The 21,788-nt window shown below is 41.6% G+C and overlaps 1 protein-coding gene across 10 annotated transcripts in view; it reads right to left on the bottom strand.

Annotated features, from left to right (window-relative positions):
* LOC144605008 (triple functional domain protein) overlaps window positions 1-21,788 on the bottom strand; it is a 329,272-nt gene that overhangs the window by 290,573 nt on the left and 16,911 nt on the right. The window contains exon 2 of one of the 10 annotated variants that reach the window (XM_078420055.1): window positions 490-565. The exons of the other annotated variants lie outside the window; for them this stretch is intronic. The gene's annotated coding sequence lies outside the window, so the exon portion shown is untranslated. The remainder of the gene's footprint in view (window positions 1-489; window positions 566-21,788) is intronic. 10 annotated transcript variants of the gene reach the window in all.

Genomic DNA, 21,788 nt, shown 5'->3' on the forward strand with positions numbered 1-21,788 from the left:
TGGATCATCAAGTGTTATACTATCAAGTGTTTGGATGTTTGCCAAACCTTTTTATGTCTGAATTTCTGACAGCGCTTCAATGGCAAATCCATTACAATACTAATAATGAATATGATTTGCTGGACTAGCTGAACTATTGTAGGATTTCAAATTAGATTTCAATATTGTAACTTTATAATAGACCCTAAACAACTTAAAATAGCATGAAGCAACTTTATGAATATTATATATCATTGATACCCCATGGCATTCTGCTCATTAGAATGGTAAAGTATTTTTATTTTCTCCAATAGTTGTTGATATATTTGCCTCAGGAACTATTCCGGATTCATCTCATTTATTTAATTCAACACATTCTTAATTTCCCCTCATAGTCATTACTTCTTTAAAACTACTAAAGCATTAGCACATTTCTGGTTCATATTTCCTACAGCAAGAGAGATCAGGCAATTTCTTGTGACAAAAAATAATCCAGAAAACATCACAAACCAGATAATTGGAACAGTCAGTCATTTAGGTTGAACAAAAGGCTTGGCATGAAGTATGAACTGAGCTGATCAGAAATCTGTAAAAAATTAAAACAGATTCAAAGAATCCCGCCAAAGGCTGATGCCAGGATTTATCCATTGCATAAAATTGAGTATAAAAATTTACTGCATCGCCATAACATGATAGTGTAGCAGTTAAAATCTTTTCGGAATAATGGGTTGAATCTTGAACCAAAAGACTCGTCACGTTGAAGGAACCTAAACAATTCTACTTTGGGGCACTACTACAATTTTAGCCAGAGGTTAACAAAACAAAGATAGACACAAAATGCTCGAGTAACTCAGCGGGTCAGGCAGTGTGACAAATTCGGATTAGTTGCAACTTGGTAAAGATAGCTTTGAAAATACTTTCTGGAGAACAAACACAGGAAATCAGGAAGTAACAGAATATTTCAAATTTGTAACAAACATAATTAACATTTTGTCATAACAAAACAATATCTTGACAATATTACTATTGTCTAGTCCCCCAACGTCAAAATCAGAGAGTCACTATTAATCAGAAATGCTCAGGACCAGCCATATAAATCAAAGGCTGAGAATTCTGTGGAAATTGACTTGCCTCCTGACACTCCAAGATCTTTCCACCAACTACATAGTACAGTCTTAGATTGTGATGCAATGCTGTATTTGCCAAGCTGAGTTCAACTCCAACAATTTGTAACCAGCTCCATGCCGTCTAGAACAAAGCAGCCTGTTTGATGATATCCCATCCACCATTCTGAACAATAATTTCTTCCACCACCAGCACACTTTGACTGCAGTGGGTACCACCTAAAAATGCAGTGTGCTTACTGATCTTGACCAATCACACTGCACCTCCAAACTTTGTGACCCCACGACCAAGGAAAACAAAACATCCCAGACTGATTATCTATCCAAAATCTGGAAATCCCCACATAAGGAATGCAACAAATCAAGATGGTGGTTCACCACCAATTTCTCATGCATTTTCGGAATAGGCAATAAAAGCTCACTAAGCCAGATACATTCACACAGCAAAAATAAATTGATTTGATAAATAAATATGCGATTGGTCTTGCAGTAGTTAATCATGGCCTGATCATGGTACGAGTCAATTAAATAGTCTGCCCACTATGCATTCCCATGCGGATTTCTCGACACACTTTCTAAATATAAATGAGCAGTTAGTTATTTTAGCTCAAAAATATCACCCAAATGATAACCTAGAAATAAAAGTAGAGAAAATGAAATGCAATTAACCCAGTTAACTTACATTATAGAAATCAAAACCCTAAATCCTCCCGGTACGACACATTTTGCTATCTAATGGGACCCCCCCCCCCCATCTATTGGGAAGTGTTGTAGACATGCATGTGAGTGAGGTAAAAAAAAAAGAGGAAAAAAGCCAAGCGCTTGCACTTACAGTGAGGGTCAAAAAAAGAGAATTTTTTTGGAAAATTTCATACAAAATTACCAGTTTCAAGCCTCTTTTAGTGCATTTCAAAGTAAAAACGAACATTACAAAATAATGTGAATATGTCACTGTATCCTAAAAACTTTTAAGTAAATTTGCCCAATAATTGATAATCAGCCCAAAAAAGGTGGTAATTGGCTTTTCTGCTGTGTTTTATATTTTAACCCCGTCTTAATTAATTTAGTTATATAATCTTGCACTTAAATTTAATATTTTTTCATTAGAGTTCCACCACTTTTCTGGCACTCTTGGTTCTAGAGCTTTGCTGGTTTATCCAGCCGGCCAAGGAAGTCGGCTATGGGGATAGACGTGCTGCTCCAGCTGGGCTGGAGTTCCAGAGCCCCGGCCGCAGGTTGCAAATTCAACCCACCGATCGGCCGTGGAAGTCCCGATGAGGTTGAGATTGGCTGTCTTGCCCAGCCTAGGTGCCACATTTTCGGGGAGACTTCCAGGGCGCGGGGGATTTCTCGCAGAATCCCTAGCGACCTCTAGCGGAACCTTAATGTTCATTACAAGTCTATACATCGTTTATTTTCCTTGTTTTTCGATCCGATTTTCCCGTTGGTAAACGCGATGTTGGCAAAGTGCAAAACGCGGAAATCATGCAAAAAGCGCGGAAAATTGTTTTAAAAAACATGGAAATCCAAGGAAACGTGGAAAATTCACATGCCTGCGTAGAGAGGGATCTAGAAGAGGTGCACAGTTCACTGAAAGTGGCATCACATGTAGATCATAAGGTGATGAGGTCATAAGGAATAGTAGAATTGGGCCATTAAGCCCATCAAGTCTACTCTGCCATTCAATCATGGCTGATCTATCTCCCCCTTCTAACCCCATTCTCCTGCCTTCTCCCCATAACCTCTGACACCTGTACTAATCAAGGATCTTTCTATCTCTGGATTTTAAATATCTACTGACTTGGCCTCCGCAGCCTTCTGTGGCAAAAAATTCCAGATTCACCACCCTCTGACTAAATAAATTTCTCCTCATCTCCTTCCTAAAAGAACGTCCTTTAATTCTGAGGCTATGACCTCTGGTCTCAGACTCTCCCACTAGTGGAAACATTCTCTCCGCATCTACTGTATCCAAGCGAGTACAGGCCCGGTGCCGACAAACACTCATCATAGGTTAACCTACTCATTACAAGATCATTCTTGTAAATCTCCTCTGGACCCTCTCCAGAGCCAGCACATCCTTCCTTAGATATGGTGCCCAAAATAGCTCACAATATTCCAAATGCAGCCTTATCAGCGCCTTATAGAGCCTCAACATTACATCCCTGTTTTCGTATACCATCTCTCTTGAAATAAATGCTAGCATTGAGTTTGCTTTCTTTACTACCGATTCGACTTGCAGATGAACTTTTTGGGAATCCTGCACTAGCACTCCCAAGACCCTTTGTACCTCCGATTTCTGGATTCTCACCCCATTTAGAAAATAGTCTACGCCTTTATTCCTACTACCAAATTGCATGACTCCACACTTTGCTACACTATATTCCATCTGCCACTTCTCTGCCCACTCTCCCAATCTGTCCAAGTCCTTCCGCAGAGTCCCTGCTTGCTCTACACTACCTGCCCCTCCACCTATTTTCGTATCATCCACAAAATTTGCCACAAACCCTTAAATCCCCTTGTTTAAATCATTAATATACAACGTGAAGAGTAGCAGCTCCAGCACTGACCCTTGCAGAATTCCACTAGTCATTGGCAGCCAACCAAAAAAGCCCTCTTTATTGCCACACTTTGTCTTCTGCCATTCAGCCAACTTGCTGCTATCCAAGCTAATATCTGCTCTTTGATAATGTGGGCTCTCATCTCCCGAAGCAGCCTAACGTGTGACACCTTATCAAAGGCTTTCTGAAAATCTAAGTAAACAACATCTACTGACTCTCCTTTGTCTGGCCTGTTATTTACTTCTTCAAAGAATTCCAGCAAATTTGTCAAGCAGATTTGTCAATTCAAAGCCATGCTGTGAATAGGGTGTTAAAGAAGGCTTTTGGTACATTAGCTTTCGTCAGTCAGGGTATTGAGAATAGAAATTGAAACGTTATGTTATAGTTGTACGAGACATTGGTGAGGCTGCATTTGGAGTATTGAGTTCATACACAAAACGTATTGTTTTAACAAAATATTTTATCCTTCTTCTAAACGATCGATGTCCAAAGTACTTCCGGTAATATTTAAAGAGAAATCTACTTTTTTCTATGAAAACAATGGGAGGCAGTGGTACAGCAGTAGAGTTACTGCCTTACAGTGCCAGAGACATGGAATGTATGGATAAATAAAGGATGGTTTTGAAAGAAAAAGGGGTTCTGCAAGAAAGTGGCTGTAGATCACCCTGAAATCAGTATTTGATATAGTCGCAAAATTAGTTTTTTGTTTAGCTTAGATTAGAGATACAGTGCGAGAACAGGCCCTTCATCCCAACAAGGCCACACCAACTAGCAATCCCCACTCACTGACACTATCCTACACACACTAGGGACAATTTAACCAAGCCAATTAGCCTGCAAACCTTGCATCTTTGGAGTGTGGGAGGAAACCGGAGCAGCAGAAGAAACCCCACGCAGGTCACGGGGAGAACGTGCAAACTCCGTATAGACAGCACCCCGTACTCAGGAAAACAAACATCTCTCCTCAATTTCTTAATATTCAGGCAGTATCGGGCCAACAACTCACCCTCTCTTAATCCTATATCCTTCTTCCTTTTCTCCTTCTGCAGCATCAATAGCAAAACTATTTTTTTAAGATATATTTCAATCACTGGTAAGGTCAGGAACATGACATTTTTGTTGCCAGGCAGTTCAACCTTTACAGAAAGATTTCTTCCCAATTAGCAGGAAAATCTCAAAGTATGTTTCAATTTATTTCAACGGTTACTGGCAAGTTAAATTAAAAATTGCTGACAAGCCCAGACCCAAAACTATTAATCTCAAAGACCTGGGATTGTTAACAAAGATTATTATAGAGAGATACCACAAGATATTTGGAAAGTTACCAAACATACTGGAATTAGTAATGTTAACAGAATCATGTATCTTACAAACAAGGATTAACATTTTCCTAGTCTATTTGAATGTCTCCATTCAGAATTTTTAAATGGATGATTAAAGTTACATGGCTAATATCTGTTAAAAATCTGATATCCAACATCCTGCCTGAAATGCAGAAGGCAAATCATTCTCAAAAATCCTTTGAATGCACATCATTTCAGAATTTTAGATCTGACTGCCAACGATGTTCCTTTAAACTTCCATTTCAAACAAGATAGATGCAAGTTCAAGCTCTTTGTTAAAAAGGAATTCTACAGATCCATTTCCAAATCTTTATAAAACAGCCTGATATGATCAGCAGCAGATTTCAATCGTACACGATACATGATATATTACAAATTGGACAATGACCTTTTATAAAACGGAAAATATTTGTATGAAGTGCATCATTTGCTCTTAAAGACAAGAGAGAAATTAACTCTAAATCTCTGTGTTGATGGTGGAAGACCACCAATGAGGCACCATTGTTTCAAAAAGTAAGGAGACTTGCTGAGTAACTTTGGATTAGTAACCTTAACATCAGTGGTGCACAAATTATTAGTAAAAATTGAAGAACAGTTAGGGGGACAGATAGTACATTCTGTGGCAGCAATTGAGACTCCAGGATGGTATGTTGCTTCCCTGGTGCCATGATGGACAACATTCTCAAGGGGGAGTGTGAGCAGCCAGAAGCCGTTGTACATGTTGTGCTTGTTGGCATAAATAACATGGGTAGGAAAGGGGATGAGGTCCTGCAAAGTGAATATGGGGAGTTAGACAAAAGATTGAAAGGCAAGTCCAGGCTAATGGTGCAAGGGGCAGGGGTTCAGATTTTTGGACTATTGAGATCTCTTCGAGGGCAGAGGGGAACCAACATCCTAGCAGGCAGGTTTGCTGGTGCAACTCGGATGAGTTTAAGCTAGATTGGCAGTGGGGCGGGATCCAATGCAGGACTGAGGATGGTAAAAGGCTGGAAGTTGGTAGGGAAGGTGATGAAAAGATGTTCAGTGGACAGGATAAAGAGCGTGGCAGTGAGTGAGGAAGGACTATTGGTTTGAATGGCATTTATTTGAATGTGAGGGGCACGATGGGATAAGGAGAGGAAATCCGGGCGTGAATAAATACATGCAACAAGGATGTTGCAGCTGAGGAGGGGGTGTCATTTTATTGATTAAGGAAAATATCAATGCAGTAGTCTGAGATGACATTACTGATGGTTCATCTAGTGGGGCTATATGGGTGGAATTGAAAAATAAAAAGCAGATGTTCACCTTGTTGGGAGTGTAAATGGGCCTCCAACTAGTCAAAAGGAATTAGGAGTAAAATAATCCAAGGAGATTGCAGACTAATGGGGTTATCATAGCAGGGGATGTTAACGTTTTTTAAATTTCCCAAAAGAGATCCCAATATGGTACTGTCATAGCATCATGGGATGAGATGGAGTGGAATTTGTCAAATGTGTTCAGGAAAGTTTCCTCAGGCAATATGTAGAAAGCCCTACAAGGGAGAGTTCATAAGTCATCGGAGCAGAATTAGGCCATTCAGCCCATCAAGTCTAATCTACCTTTCAATCATAGCTAGTCTTTCTTTTACCCCCATTCTCCTGCTTTCCCCATAACCTTTAACACCCTTACTAATCAAGAAACTGTCAAGCTCAGCTATAAAAATACACAAAGATGGCCTCCACAGCCTTCTGTGGCAATGAGTTCAACAGATTCACTACCCTCGGGCTAAAGACATTCCTCCATCTCTTTTCTAAAGGTGTGCCATTTTATTCTAAGGCTGTGCCCTCTGGTCCTAGACTCTCCCACTCGTGGAAACATCCTCTCCACATTCACTTTCATTACTCGATAAGTTTCAATGAGATCCACCACATCTTTCTAAAACTCCAGCGAGAATAGGCCCAGAGCCGTCAAACGTGGATCATATGGTAATGAGAACAAAACTTGATCTACTCGGAGGAAATTGTGAAGGGCAAATGACTGAAGTGTCTGGGGGCTTGCCTTTAGGTACCAGCAACCACAGTTCTATAGGCTTTAAAATAATTATAGATAAAGACAGGGCAGGCCCACAAGTTAAAATTCTGAATTGGTGCAAGGCCAACTTTGATCGTATCAGACAGAAACTTGCTCAAGTTGACTGGAGTAGGTTATGTGTGGGCAAAGGGATATCCGGAAAGTGGGATGCTTTTAAAAGTGTGATAACAAGAGTTTAGGCCATAAATGTTAGAGCAAGGGTAATGCAGGTGGGAGTAAGGAACCCTGGATGACGAGAGAAATTGAGGCTCTGGTCAAGAAATAGAAGACATGGACCAAGTATAGGTAGCTATGATCAATTGTATCCCTGGAGGAGTTTCAGGAATCGAGGAGTATAAGTATTAAGGAAATAAGGAGGGCAAAAAAGGAGCAGGAGATAGCTCTGGCAACTAATTAAAGAAAATCCGAAGAGATTTTATGTACATTAAGGGAAAGATGGTAACTAGAGAGAGAAACAAAATCAGTCATCTGTGTGGACCTTGCAGGAGTTGGGCAAGGTCCTCAATGAGTATTTCTCCACCAAAGACCAGGGAACTTAGGCCAGTTAGTGGGGAGGTCTTGAGTACTATTGCATTACAGTTGGGGAGGTGGAATGGAATGGAATTCTTTTTGTCACACTGTCACACGTGACTAGGCATGGTGAAATTCTTTGCTTGCATACACAATGTATACAAATCCCCATTGTCCTTTGTTCTCCCCCACCTCCTTCACGGCAGTCCCCCCATGCGGGTCCTCCATTGTTCTCCCCCCACCTCCCTCATGCCGGTCCCCCCAAACGGGTCCTCCATTGTTCTCCCCCCACCTCCCTCACAGCAGTCCCCCCACGCTTGGTCCATTGTTCTTCCCCTCCCCCCTCATGGCAGTGCTGGACATCATAAGGCGTATGAGAGTAGTTAAAACCTCCGGGCCTGATCAGATATATCCAAGGACACTATGGGAAGCTCAAGAAGAAATTGCAGGAGTCCTGGCTAAGTTGTATGAATGATTAATAGACATAGGTGAGATGCCCAAAAATTGGAGGGTGGCTAATGTAGTACCACCATTTAAGGGCTGGAAGAAAAAGCCTGTGAACTATTGACCAATGAGCCAACTATCCGCGATAGGCAAGTAACTGGAGAGTATTCCGAGGGATAAGATTTATATGTATTTGCATGGACAAAGGCCGATTTAAGATAGTCACATGGTTTTGAATGGGAGATCGTATCTTACGAATCTGATAAAAGTTTTAAGTAACCAAAAAGGTTGATGAAGGTAAAGCAATAGATGTTGTTTGCATGGACTTCAGCAAGGCATTTGACAAGGTTCCACACTGTAGGTAGGCTGCTGTGGAAGGTTAGATCACATAGGATCCAGGGAGTGCTAGCCAATTGGATACAGAATTGGCTTTAAACTGTAGACATAAGCACAGAAACAAGCCCTTCAGCCCACAGTCCGCACCAGCGATAACCCTATACACTAACCTACACACTAGTCAATTTACAAGTTTATCGAAGCCAATTAACCTACAAAACTGTATGTCTTTGTAACGTAAGAGGAAACCAGAGCACCTGGAGAAAACTCACGCAATCACTGTGAAAACGTACAAACTCCGTCTTGACAGCACCCGTAGTCAGGATCTCTGGCGCTGTGAGGCAGCAACTCTACTGCTGCGCCACTGTGCCAGCTTCTTTGGGGGAAGCAAAGGGCGATGGTGGAGGCTTGTTTTTTGGATTGGAGACCTGTAATTAGTGGTGTGCCTCAGGGATCGGTGCTGGGCCCATGGCCTTTTGTGGTTTATATCATCAATTTAGTTGAATGTTCAAGGCACGATTAGTAAGTTTGCAGGAGACAATCAAGTGGGTGGTGTTATAGATAGGGAAGATGGTTGTCAATATTTACAGCAGGAGCTTGATCAGCTGGATAAGTGGTCTGTGGAATGGTTAATGGGATTTAAAGGAGAAAACTGTGAGGTATTGCATTTTGGGAAGTCGAAACAGGGCAGGACCGCCATTGACTGGCAGGGCCCTGATGAGTGTCACAGAGCAGAGGGATCGAGGAATGCAGTTACATAGTACCCTGAAAGTTGTGCCACAGGTAGATTGGGTGGTCAAGGCAGTTTTTGGTACATTGGCCTACATCAGTCAGGGTAAAGAACATAAAAGTTGTAATGTTATGTTACAGTTGTACAAGACTTTGGTAAAGTTGTATAAGAATTTGGCGTATTATGGCCAGTTTTGGTCACGTTGTTATAGGAAGAATGTCATTAAGGTGGAAACAGTGCAGAGAAGATTTAGGAGGATATCGCCATGGCCCTGGGGCCTGAGCCTGAAAACATTGGACAGGCTAAGAATTTATTCCTTACTGGATGGCACGATGGCACAGCGGTAGAGTTGCTGCCTTACAGCACTTGAGACCCAGGTTCGATCCCGACTACGGGTGCTGTCTGTATGGAGTTTGGATATTCTCCCCGTGACCATGTGGGTTTTCTCCAAGGTCTTCGGTTTCCTCCCACGCTCCAAAGACATACAGGTTTGTAGGTTAATTGGCTTGGTATAAATGTAAATTGTCCCTCGTGTGCGTAGGATGGCGTTAATGTGCGGGGATCACTGGTCACTGCGGAATCAGTGGGCCTGTTTCCATGCTTTATCTCTAAACTAAATTACTGCACAGGAGGCCGAGGAGTGATCTTATCGAGGTGCATAAAATCACGAGAATAGGGTAAATGAAAGTTTACCCAGAGAGTGGGAATCAAGAACCAGAGGACATAGGTTTAAGGTCAGAGGGGAATGATTTAATAGGAACCTGTGGGTCAAATTTTTCAGTGAGTGTGGGTATATGGAACGAGCTGCCAGAGGCAGGTATAATAACAATATTTAAAATACATCTGGACAGTTACATGCATTGGAAAGGTTTAGACATATTTGCCAAATATAGGCAGTTGGAACTAGCAGAGATGGGGTATCTTGGTCAGCATGGGCAAGTTGAACTGAAAGGCCTGTTTCCATGCTGTACGACTATATGAATGAATGAATGAATAAGTTTATTGGCCAAGAATGCAGATACAAGGAATGTGCCTTGGTGCTCCGCTCACAAATGACAACACAAACATACAGTTAACAATTAAGAATAAAGCATAAACACATCAAAACAATAAGGATACACCATTACGGTCTAAACATGTGGGTGAAAATAAACCAGAGCAAAAAAGAGACTACAGACTTTGGTTATTGAATAGAACTATCACTCGTGGAAAAAAGCTGTTTTTATGTCTGGCTGTGGCTGCTTTGACAGTCCGGAGTCGCCTTCCAGAGGGAAGTGCTTCAAAGAGTTTGTGGCCAGGGTGAGAGGGGTCAGAGATGATCTTGCCCGCTCGTTTCCTGGCCCTCGCAATGTTCATCAATGGGGGGGGAAGGTTGCAGCCAACAACCTTCTCAGCTGTGTGAACAATCTGTTGCAGCCTCCGGATGTCATGCTTGGTGGCTGAGCCAAACCAGACCATGATGGAGAAGGTGAGGACGGACTCAATGATAGCAGTATAGAATTGGACCATCATTGCCTTTGGCAGATTGTGTTTCCTCAGATGCCGCAGGAAGTACATCCTCTGTTGGGCCTTTTTGACTGTGGATCGATGGTGGCCCCTCATTTAAGGTCCCTGGAGATGATGGTTCCAAGGAACTTAAATTACTCCAGAGATGTGACTATGGTGTTGTTGATGGTGAGTGGGGGGAGAGGAGGGGGATCTCTTCGAAAGTCTACAATTAGTTCCAATACAACTATAAAATCATATCTCAAGGGGCACAGGTTAATTAAGGCCAATCAGTTAGCATGGATTTATTAAGGAAAGATCATTAGCTTGGTTCTTAATGTTTCAGGTGGAAGATCCTTCACCAGAACACATCAATATGGAAGTCTGAATCCACATCAACTGGTTGTTGTTTACCCTTTACCTTGTCACCCCTGCTTTAATTAAGATTCTAGTAGATTCCCTACAACTGACTGAAGGCTAACTGGACTACAATTTAATGCTCTCTCTAGGCCCACAGAGGGGAAGCCATTGTACAATTGTTCCAGGGTATATGGAATTTTGAATAAGGACAAATGCTGAATCTGCTTCTTTCAAAGCCCCAGAAATCAGGTCATCGTGCTCTGGGGATTGATTGGCTTTTATCCACTAAGTTGTACAATAAAGCATATTTCTTTATTAATTTATTCTAGGTCTGCAGTCCTCTACTTGTTCTACAAGGTTTTCTGTGTCTTTCAGTTTCTTGTTAGCCTCATCCCTAACTTTTCCTTTCCTTACGAATCCCTTAGGGCTTCCTTTACTAAAGTCTGAGATAATCATAACCCTCACTCAGCCTTAATACATCTTTGACAACATTTCTGGCAGCTGCAATATTTACTTTCACAAACTTATGTAAAATGGAAGCCTTCAGCTTTATCTAATCTTTTTCTAATAATCAAGTGTAGATGCTGCTTATCTAAAATAAAAACAAAAAATGTTATTACTACAGTCATCGTTTAAATTTTGTAGCTCACATTTCCAGCATCTTTTTTCGATATAATACCCAATTTAATCTTTTCGCAGTAATGCAGGTTTACAATGAAATCCGTGGCAGTGTGGCACCAATGCATTATTTGATCAAATGGCAGGCAGTGGCGAGTGGAGTACCGCAAGGCTCGGTGTTGGGGCCGCAACTGTTTACCATATATATTAATGATTTGGAAGAGGGAATTAGAAGCAACACTAGAAAGTTTGCGGATGACACAAAGCTGGGTGGCAGTGTAAATTGTGAAGAGGACGTTAGGAGGTTGCAGGGTGACCTGGACAGGTTGAGTGAGTGGGCAGATGCGTGACAGATGCAGTATAATATAGATAAATGTAAGGTTATCCACTTTGGTGGCAAAAACAAGGAGGCAGATTATTATCTCAATGGAGTTAGGTTAGGTAAGGGGGAGGTGCAGCGAGACCTGGGTGTCCTTGTACACCAGTCACTGAAAGTGGGCGTGCAGGTAAAGCAGGCAGTGAAGAAAGCTAATGGAATGTTGGCCTTCATAACGAGAGTCTTAGAATAAAGGGGAGGCCGAACATCCTCCTCCTGCACCTATTTTCTATGTTTCTATGTAATTCAGATGCAAACATCCCGATAACCATAATTTAACCATGCTTATTTACATAAAATTATTTCATAAAAATATTACTTACAAAAAGCTCAGTGATTCGAGTCAAAACACATTTGACTTCCCCCATTTATTGATAACAGTTAAGCCCAACATAAAAACATCCTTTAAAATAGTTTTTTGAACATACACACCATTTGAAAATTGTCCATAATTTTTCACAGCCACTCCAGTAGTGAAAGCCCAGGAAGTATTTTAAAATACATACTGTAAGAAAATAACTGCAGATGCTGGTACAAATCGAAGGTATTTATTCACAAAATGCTGGAGTAACTCAGCAGGTCAGGCAGCATCTCAGGAGAGAAGGAATGGGTGACGTTTTGGGTTGAGACCCTTCTTCAGACTGATGTCAGGGGGGCGGGACAAAGGAAGGATATAGATGGAGACAGGAAGATAGAGGGAGAACTGGGAAGAGGGAGGGGAAGAGAGGGACAGAGGAACTATCTAAAGTTGGAGAAGTCAATGTTCATACCGCTGGGTATCTGCTCATCACGGTAGGCACGGTAGCGCAGCGGTAGAGTTGCTGCTTTACAGCGAATGCAGCGCCGGAGACTCAGGTTCGATCCTGACTACGGGTGCTGTACTGTAAGGAGTTTGTACGTTCTCCCCGTGACCTGCGTGGGTTTTCTACGAGATCTTCGGTTTCCTCCCACACTCCAAAGACGTACAGGTATGTAGGTTAATTGGCTGGGTAAATGTAAAAATTGTCCCTAGTGGGTGTAGGATAGTGTTAATGTACGGGGATCGCTGGGCGGCACGGACTTGGAGGGCCGAAAAGGCCTGTTTCCGGCTGTATATATATGATATGATCAGATTCTCCAAGTTATTTTCATGATGTAAACAAAACAAAATCTTGTCCCCCATTAATTTACTAATGCCCATTACAAAATGGCAGTTTTAGTTTAGAGATACAGTGCGCAAAACAGGCCCTTCGGCCCACCGAGTCCGTGCCAACCAGTGATCCCTGCATATTAACACTATCCTACACACACTAGGGACATTTTTTACATTTACCAAGCCAATTTACCTACATGCCTGTACGTTTTGTTGCCTTAGTGAAGGCCAGAATCAACCAATATTTCGTACATTTGCAAACTAAGTTTTAACCAGAGAAAAAAAGTCAAACCTTTCATTTGAAAAAAAATGCATATCAGTGCTAAAGCAAACTGTATCTCAATGACCATCTGCCAATTTTCTGCAGGAATTTTATATTGGGAAGTAGCAACATGTAGTAAATAACTAACGACAAAACAAAAATAATTTTTTTAATGGAAATTCATTCACCCCAAGATTACTGTACAATTCTGGTTCAGTCATTTCTTTTGAATAAAACAGTCATTGCCAAAAACCTCATGATTCGCTCATCACCAAAACATGGGATATCGACCTTGATAGTCCAGAAATAACTTCAAACAAAAATTAAGGCATGCCTTCTAGATCAAGGATCATTCTAAAATGTTAATTGACTTTGTTTCCTTTAACTGCCTTACCAAATACTCCTTTCAATATCACCTCCAATTAGTGGAACAAGTTCTTTAGAGACTATCTGGTTAAATTACCCAGCAACTGCCCACCAATTCCTTAGCCACCAGGCCAAAAATCCATCCCCTCCTTTTTCCTGATTCTGATCGGAGATCTTGTTCAAATTTTGGTTCCAACTCCCCATTTTTTACAATTCCCCCCCCCCCCTTCCCCTCCATGAAACTCATTAATGGTTCCATCAACTCTGTTTGGATGAAATTATTATTTATTCCCATGTTAGCCAATATAATTACGAGTCCTTGCATTTCAAGTTCTGCCCATTCTTCTCCAGATCTATTCTCCCCAACGTTGTCTCAGACAATGATAACCCTTAAAGGCTCCATCCTTGGAAAGTACTAGCCAATTGATCTCTGTATCCTTCTATAATCCTAGTCTCTGTAATTTGTTCCAATCTTTCCCACACTCCTTCAAACAAATTTCTGCCTGAAACTAGAATAGGCTTCACATATTTGGTGTCTAAATTTACCCAGAGATGCAGTGTGTATTACAAATCCGTATCTTATTACAAACATGAAATTCCACCTTCTTTTTTTATACTTTAAAAAAAATAAAAATTCTTCAACACACATAGTACAGAACACATACAATATGGAGGAGATACATATTCAGTTACCCCTGTTTTCACGTATATTCTCTTCTTTTCATGTCTGTTATGAACATGGTTAATAACTACTTCCTCATTGGTAATAATAATTCACATATTACAAATTCCACCTTCTTAACTGCTTATTCCCACTTGCACATCACAGAAACAAGGAACTACCGATGCGGGTTTACAAAAATGACACAAAGTAACTAAATGGGTCAGGCAGCATCTAGAACATTTCTGGTTGGGACCCTTCTTCAGACTAGGCGGGGGGGGAGGGTGGAGAAAGAAAGCGGTAGGAGCCATTTACGCTTAAATAAGTTACTGTTATTATATTATGGACATGTTTAATATTTCTAGTTTCTATCTGTCTATACTTTGGAAGGTGGGATTTGATACATAGAGGGGTGTGTCCACTTCTGAGGAGGCTAGCGTAGCCATGGAGATTGGTGGTCAGTTTATTCTCAGAGGATGGAGAGAAAAGTTTTTTACTACACGGTAACAACCGCGCGGTAACAACCGCACGGTCGCGACTGTGTTGTTTGAAGAGGAAACAGTTGATAAGAACGATAAGTTATGAATTATTCTTTTGATTTGTGCTACTGTAATAAAGACCAATTAATCAAGAAACAGCGTTTGGAAGATTCATTTTTGCTACCTTAGAGTGCGGTGTGTGCGGAAGCTATATCTCCACCACATCCCCGAGCAGTAATGGCCATCGAAGTTGGACTTTGAGAAGGTATAGACACTGCCATTACATTTAAGTAAAAAGCTGTTTTCTCTCCATCCTCTGAGACTAAACTGACCACCAATCTCTGTGGCTATGCCCAGTGCTGTCACCCCAACCACTACTGGCTGAGCGAGGCCCAGGAGGATCCTGAGGCCAAGTTCCTGCTGGTCGCCACCGCCTACAAGACACTGAAGGATGATGAATCCACGAAGGATTACGATTACATGCTTGATCATCCTGATGAATTCTACACACACTACTATCATTATTCAAGAAGAAGGAATATAAAGAAAAGATGGACTTCTTAAAGGAGAAGGGAATCTGTTATGGAATTTTGAAGAAAGGACACATGGTTAAAAACTGCAGGAGTCGGATAGCTTGTAATATGTGCAAACAAGATCATCCTGAATTACTTCACACTGAACAGAAGAATACGGAGGAGAAGCTGGAGCAAATAGAACGAAAGGAGCAGCCAGCTATGAGTGATGTTGTTATCTCACCTCAGATAAATGTGCATATTGGGGCCAGGGTAGAAACCTGCATTTTCTCCATCTTACCAGTACAGGTAAGGAGCAGCAAGGGGAATACAGTGTTGCAAACATGCGCATTTTTGGATCATGGAAGTTCGGCTACCTTTTGCACAGAAAGCTTGATGAGAAGGCTGGACATCACAGGAGAAAAGATTAAGCTTCTCTTGCGTAGCATGAATGAAGAGAGATGCTGCGATAGTCATCATATCACAAGTATGGAAATATCTAGTCTGGAGGAAGACAATTTTATACAAATATCTGATGTGTTTACACATGAGACTATGTCCGTTTCTCATCCAAATATACCTAACGAAGACTTGAAACAATGGCCTTACTTAAAGGATGTCAAGATACCTAAAATAAATTCTGGTATCGACCTACATATCAGAACGAATGCTTTGAAGGCATTGGAACCCAATGTGAGCAGTCAAGGGGATGGACCATTTGCTGTGAGGACCCTGCTTGGATGGGTTATCTATGGCTCCTTGAGAAGGAACAACAAAAACAGGAAAAGGAATAACTACCCTGCTGCTGCTGTCAATCGAATATCTACTGTAAATCTAGAGGAATTGTTGATCAAGCAATACAATCACGACTTCAATGAAATAACCAGCAAGGAATCAGAAATGTCCAAAGAGGTAAAGTTCTTGAGTTATGAATCACTCAGTAAAGATGATAGGACACTATTGCCTCGACTTACCTTTCAAACAAGAAACTGTTAGTCTGCCGAATAACCGTTGCATTGCAGAGCAACGTATTCAGAATCTGAAACGCAAGTTTGGCAAGAATACAAAATTTCATGATGAATATACATCTTTCCTCACAGAGATTATTGATAATGGTTATGCTGAAAGGATACCAGAAGTCCAGCTGAATCAAAGTGATGGGAGAACTTTGGTACATTCCTCATCACGGGGTGTATCACTCAAAGGAAGGAACTTTAAGAGTGGTCTTCGACTGTGCTGCGGTTTTTAAGGGTAAATCGCTTAACTGTCAACTGCTGCAGGGTCAAGACCTAACCAACTCACTCATCGGAGTTCTCATGAATAAGAGCCAGTGGCTTTGATGGCGGATATCAAGGCAATGTTTCATCAGGTCATGGTATTGGGAAAGAATGTCGACTGTCTGCGATTTCTGTGGTGGCCAGTTGGTGACACACAAGATCTTGTTGAATATCGGATGAAGGTACATCTCTTTGGTGCAGTGTCATCACCGCATTGTGCAAACTTTGCATTGAGGAAGACCGCCAAGGATAATAAAGCTCACTTTCCAGAAGAAGTGACACAGTAAAGAACAATTTCTGTGGATGATTGTTTAAAATCCATGTCTACAAAACAGGAAGCAATCCAAATGGTAAAACATCTGACTTCCCTCTGCAACAAGGGAGGATTTATGCTATCAAAATGGATCAGCAACAGCCGTGGTGTATTGGAAACCATTCCACTAGATAACAGAGCAAAGGAGACCCGGGAGTTGGATTTGGACAAAGACAATCTGCCTATGGAGAGAGTACTGGGATTGCACTGGTGTGTTGAAACAGATGTGTTCAAGTTCAGAATCTCGATTCAGGAGCGACCATGTACAAGACTGGGCATCCTATCTGTGATTGGTTCAGTTTACGACCCTTTGGGATTTCTTGCACCATTTACACTACCGGTCAAGTTAATTTTGCAGGATCTCTGTAAGAAGAAACTTGGATGGTATGAGAGTATAGCGCAAATCTTCTCTCAGCGATGGACAGAGTGGTTAGCAGATCTCGACAAGATCTCAGAGTGAAGCCAGAGTGGATCGGTGTATGAAGTGTATAAATCAAATATGCACAGCTGCATTACTTTTCTGATGCAAGTGAAAGTGGTTACGGTACTGTTTCATATCTAAGACTGGAAAATGGCAGCAATGAAGTACATGTTGCATTCTTGATGGGAAAGGCAAAAGTGGCACCATTGAAGCAAATGACGATTCCCAGAATGGAGCTCACAGCCGCAGTCTTAGCTGTCAGAATTGACATAATGCTGCAAAAAGAACTGCAGCTTGAGCTGGAGGAATCCATCTTCTGGACTGATAGCACAACAGTGCTTAAGTACATCTTGAAGTTGCATCTACACTTGACACAGACTCCTACATTCATGCATTACGAAGATCTATCTGTCGATGAGGTCAAGTTTTATCATTAAGATCAGATAATGGTACAAATTTTGTTGGAGCGGAAAGAGAATTGAGAGAAGCGCTTAAAGGCTTGAATCAGAACAAGATCCAGAATGATATGCTTCAGCAAGGGATACGATGGAATTTTAATCCCCCAGGGGGATCCCATCATGGCGGTGTTTAGGAGCGATTGATCCGCATGTTTGAAATGTGCTGCATTCTGTTCTTAAACAAGTTCTGGACGATGAAGGATTGCAAACTTTATTTTGTGAAATTGAAGCAATTTTAAATGATTGACGCATTACCAAGAGTTCTGATGATCCGAGTGTCCTGGAAGCACTCACACCACATCAGATTCTTCTGTTGAAAACCAAGCCAATGCTACCACCTGGGCTCTATGTGAAGTAAGATTTGTATATTAGACGCAGATGGAGACAGGTACAATATATGGCAGACCTTTTTTGGAAACGGTGGGCACAAGAATATTTGCCTCTAATCAAAGAACGACAATGATGGTTGAGAGCAAGAAGAAATTTTATTCCAGGTGATAGATATCGTTTTGGTCGTTGATTCTACTGCACCATGAGGTTCTTGGTTGATGGGCAGGATACTGGAGATCATGCCAGACGTTAAATGTTTTAAGCGTACTGTACGACTTCAGATTAAGAACAACATCTTGGTAAGACCACTAACCAAGATATGTCTGCTTCTAGAAGGTGAAGGAAAAGATTGAAGAATCGCTAAAGAAGTCGGAATGTTAACATATAATGCATATCACTTTTGTTTTTGATATAGGTTAAGCTTTTATAGCTCCTTTTAATATTGGTAATTGCTCCGTTATATACGTAGAACAATTAGGGGCCGGTATGTATGAGCCATTTACGCTTAAATTAGTTAGTTATTATATTACGGCTATGTTTAATATTTCTAGTTTCTATCTGTCTGTACTTTGTAAGGTGGGATTTGATACGTAGAGGGGCGTGTCTATACCCGAGGAGACTAGCGTAGGCACAGAGATTGGTGGTCAGTTTAGTCTCGGAGGATGGAGAGAAAACAGTTTTTCACCGCACGGTAACAACCGCACTGTTTGAAGAGGAAACAGTTGATAAGAACAATAAGTTATGAATTATTCTTTTGATTTGTGTTACTTTAATAAAGACCAATTAATCAAGAAACAGCGTTTGGAAGATTCATTTTTGCTATCTTAGAGTGCGGTGTGTGCGTACGCTATATCTCCACCACATCCCCGAGCAGTAATGACTATCGAAGTTGGACTTTGAGAAGGTATAGAAACTGCCATTACAAAAGCTTTAAGAAAGGAGGGGCAGAATAAAGCCTGGCAAGTAATTGGGGGGGGGGGGGGTGATCTAAAATTGGAGGATTTAATGTTCATACCATTTTGATGTAAGCTACCCAAGCGGAATATGTGGTGCTGTTCCTTTGACCCATCATTATTCAGGTCTGAGATTCTCGTACCTGCTTTAAAATGATACCAATAACACCATAACCCAATAAGAGTAAGGTGACATGCCTCAATAATTACCTATTGGTGGCACTGCCATCTGTGGTGATGAAGTGCTTTGATGCATATCAATTGCAACCTTAGCAAGCACCTGGACCTACTACAATTTGTCTATTGCTGCAGCAGATCAATGGAAGATGCAATCTCGCTGGCTCTCCACTCTGTACTGAATGTACAATAAAAATACATACATCAGGCTGTTATTCAAAGTTTACTGCTCAGGGTCCATCTCCAAAGTTGATGCCAAACTCAGGGAACTGGTCTCTGCCCATCTCCATGCAACTGAACCGTCAATTTTATCATCGGCAGACCACAATCAGTATGAATTGGCAACAAAACGTCCTCCTCCATAACCATCAGTACATCAAGGCTGTGCGTTCAGTTCCCTGCTCAACTCACTCTATAACCATGACTGCATGGCTAGACACAGTTCCAACAGCGTCTTTAAATTCGCAGACAAAAACACCATTGTTGGACGAATAATGGGCCGTGATTATATGCATAATCATGAGTATAAGAACGAGATTCAAAATCTGACTGATTGGCGACAGAACAATTTTGCTTTCAGCATCAGCAAGACCACGGAGCTGATTGTTGACTTTGGAAGGTGAAAGCCGAGGACCATTCCATCCCAGCAATTACCCAAGTGAACTAGTGAACTCCAGCAGTGGATCACCAGCACCGCATTTTCCCATTCCGTATGTGTTTGACGGACTTTCTAAAATGTTCACGTTATGACAGGATTCACAGCCTGATAAGGCTATCTCACTACCAGAGATTTTTTCCACCCATCAGTTTTGCAAGCTCCCTAACTAAAGCCCTACAGACATAGAAGTCCTCATCATTCAGGATTGAACCAACTTGAAACTCAAGCTTACAACTGCAAATGGCAAGTTTGTTTTCAGTACAAGTCAGTAGGCTGAATAGGTGTCTCATTGCTGGTAGGAAACTCATTCCTATGGCTGAATGATCATTGGTGTTTTTTTGCTATTAACTTAGAGCTTTTTACACTATACACATGCCAAACTATTCAACATAGTTCTCAACAGCTGGAAAGCAAATGCCAAACTTGCTAGACAGGTTAAGCTAGTTTCAGCAAATAGAGGATTTAAAAACAAACTTGTATTGCTATGGTGAAAAAGGGCACAAAATGCTGGAGTCACTCAGCGGGTCAGGCAGCATCTCTTGAGAACAGCAGTAGAGAGTCAGAGTCATTTAGCATGGAAACCAGCCCTTCGGCCCAACTTGCCCATGCCGACCCTCTACATTAGTCCCTCCTGCCTGTTTTTGGCCCATCCCTCTCAACCTATCTTATCCATGTACCTTTCTAAATGTTTCTTAAATGATAGTACCTGCCTCAACTACCTCCTCTGACAGCTTGTTCCATACATTAACAACCATTTATATAAAAAAGTTACCCCTCAGGTTCCCATTAAATCTTCGCCCCCTCATCTTAAACCTATGTTTTCTGGTTCTCGATTCCCCCACTCTGGACAAGAGACTGCGTTTATCCTATCTATTCCTCTCACAATTCTGTACACCTCTAAGATCACCCCTCATCCTCCTGCACTCTAAGGAATAAAGGCCGAGCCTACCCAACCTTTCCCTATAGCCCAGTTCATCGAGTCCTGGCAACATCCTGGTAAATCGTCTCTCAGCAACACTGTGGCACCGCAGTAAATTTGTTGCTTTACAGCACCAGAGACATGGGTTTGATCCTAACTTCTGGTGTTGTCTATACGGAGTTTGTATGTTCTCCCCATGACCTGCGTGAGTTTTCCCCAGGAGTTCCAGTTTCCTGCGACACTCCAAAGATGTACAGTATTGTAGGTTAATGGGCTTGGTAAAATTGTAAATTGTCCCTAGTGTGTGGGGATCGCCGGTCGGAGCGGACCACAGAGCCCATTTCCACGCTGTATCTCCAAACTAAACTGAACCTTTTCAAGCTTGACAACATCTTTCCTAAAACATGGTGACCAAACCTGAACATAATACTCAAAATGTGGCCTCCGACTGATGAAGGCTAATGTGCCAAAAGCCTTCTTGACCACCCTATTGGTGACGCCACTTTCAAGGAACCTGCGTTCTTGAAAAAGTACCTGCGCTCCTAGATCCCTCTGCCACAACACTCCCCGTAGACCTACTATTCACTGTGAAGGTCCCGCCCATGTTAGACTTCGCAAAATACAACACCTCACATTTCTCTGTATTAAATTCCATCAAGCATTCCTCAGCCCACCTGCCCTACCAATCAAAATCCGGCTGTAATCTTTGACAACCATCTTCACCATCTACAATACTACCCACTTTAGTATCGTCTGCAAACTTGCTCATCATGCCATGTACATTCTCATCCAAATCTTTGATATAGATGACAAGCAGCAATGGGCACAGCACCGAACCCTGAGGCACACCACTATTCACAGGACTCCTGTCCGAAAACCATTCTTCTACCATTACCCTCTGCTTCCTTCCATGAAGCCAATGTTGTATCTGTTCAGCTATCTCTCCTTGGATCCT

This window comes from Rhinoraja longicauda, chromosome 2, assembly GCF_053455715.1.
Source record: "Rhinoraja longicauda isolate Sanriku21f chromosome 2, sRhiLon1.1, whole genome shotgun sequence".
Lineage (NCBI taxonomy): Eukaryota > Metazoa > Chordata > Chondrichthyes > Rajiformes > Arhynchobatidae > Rhinoraja > Rhinoraja longicauda.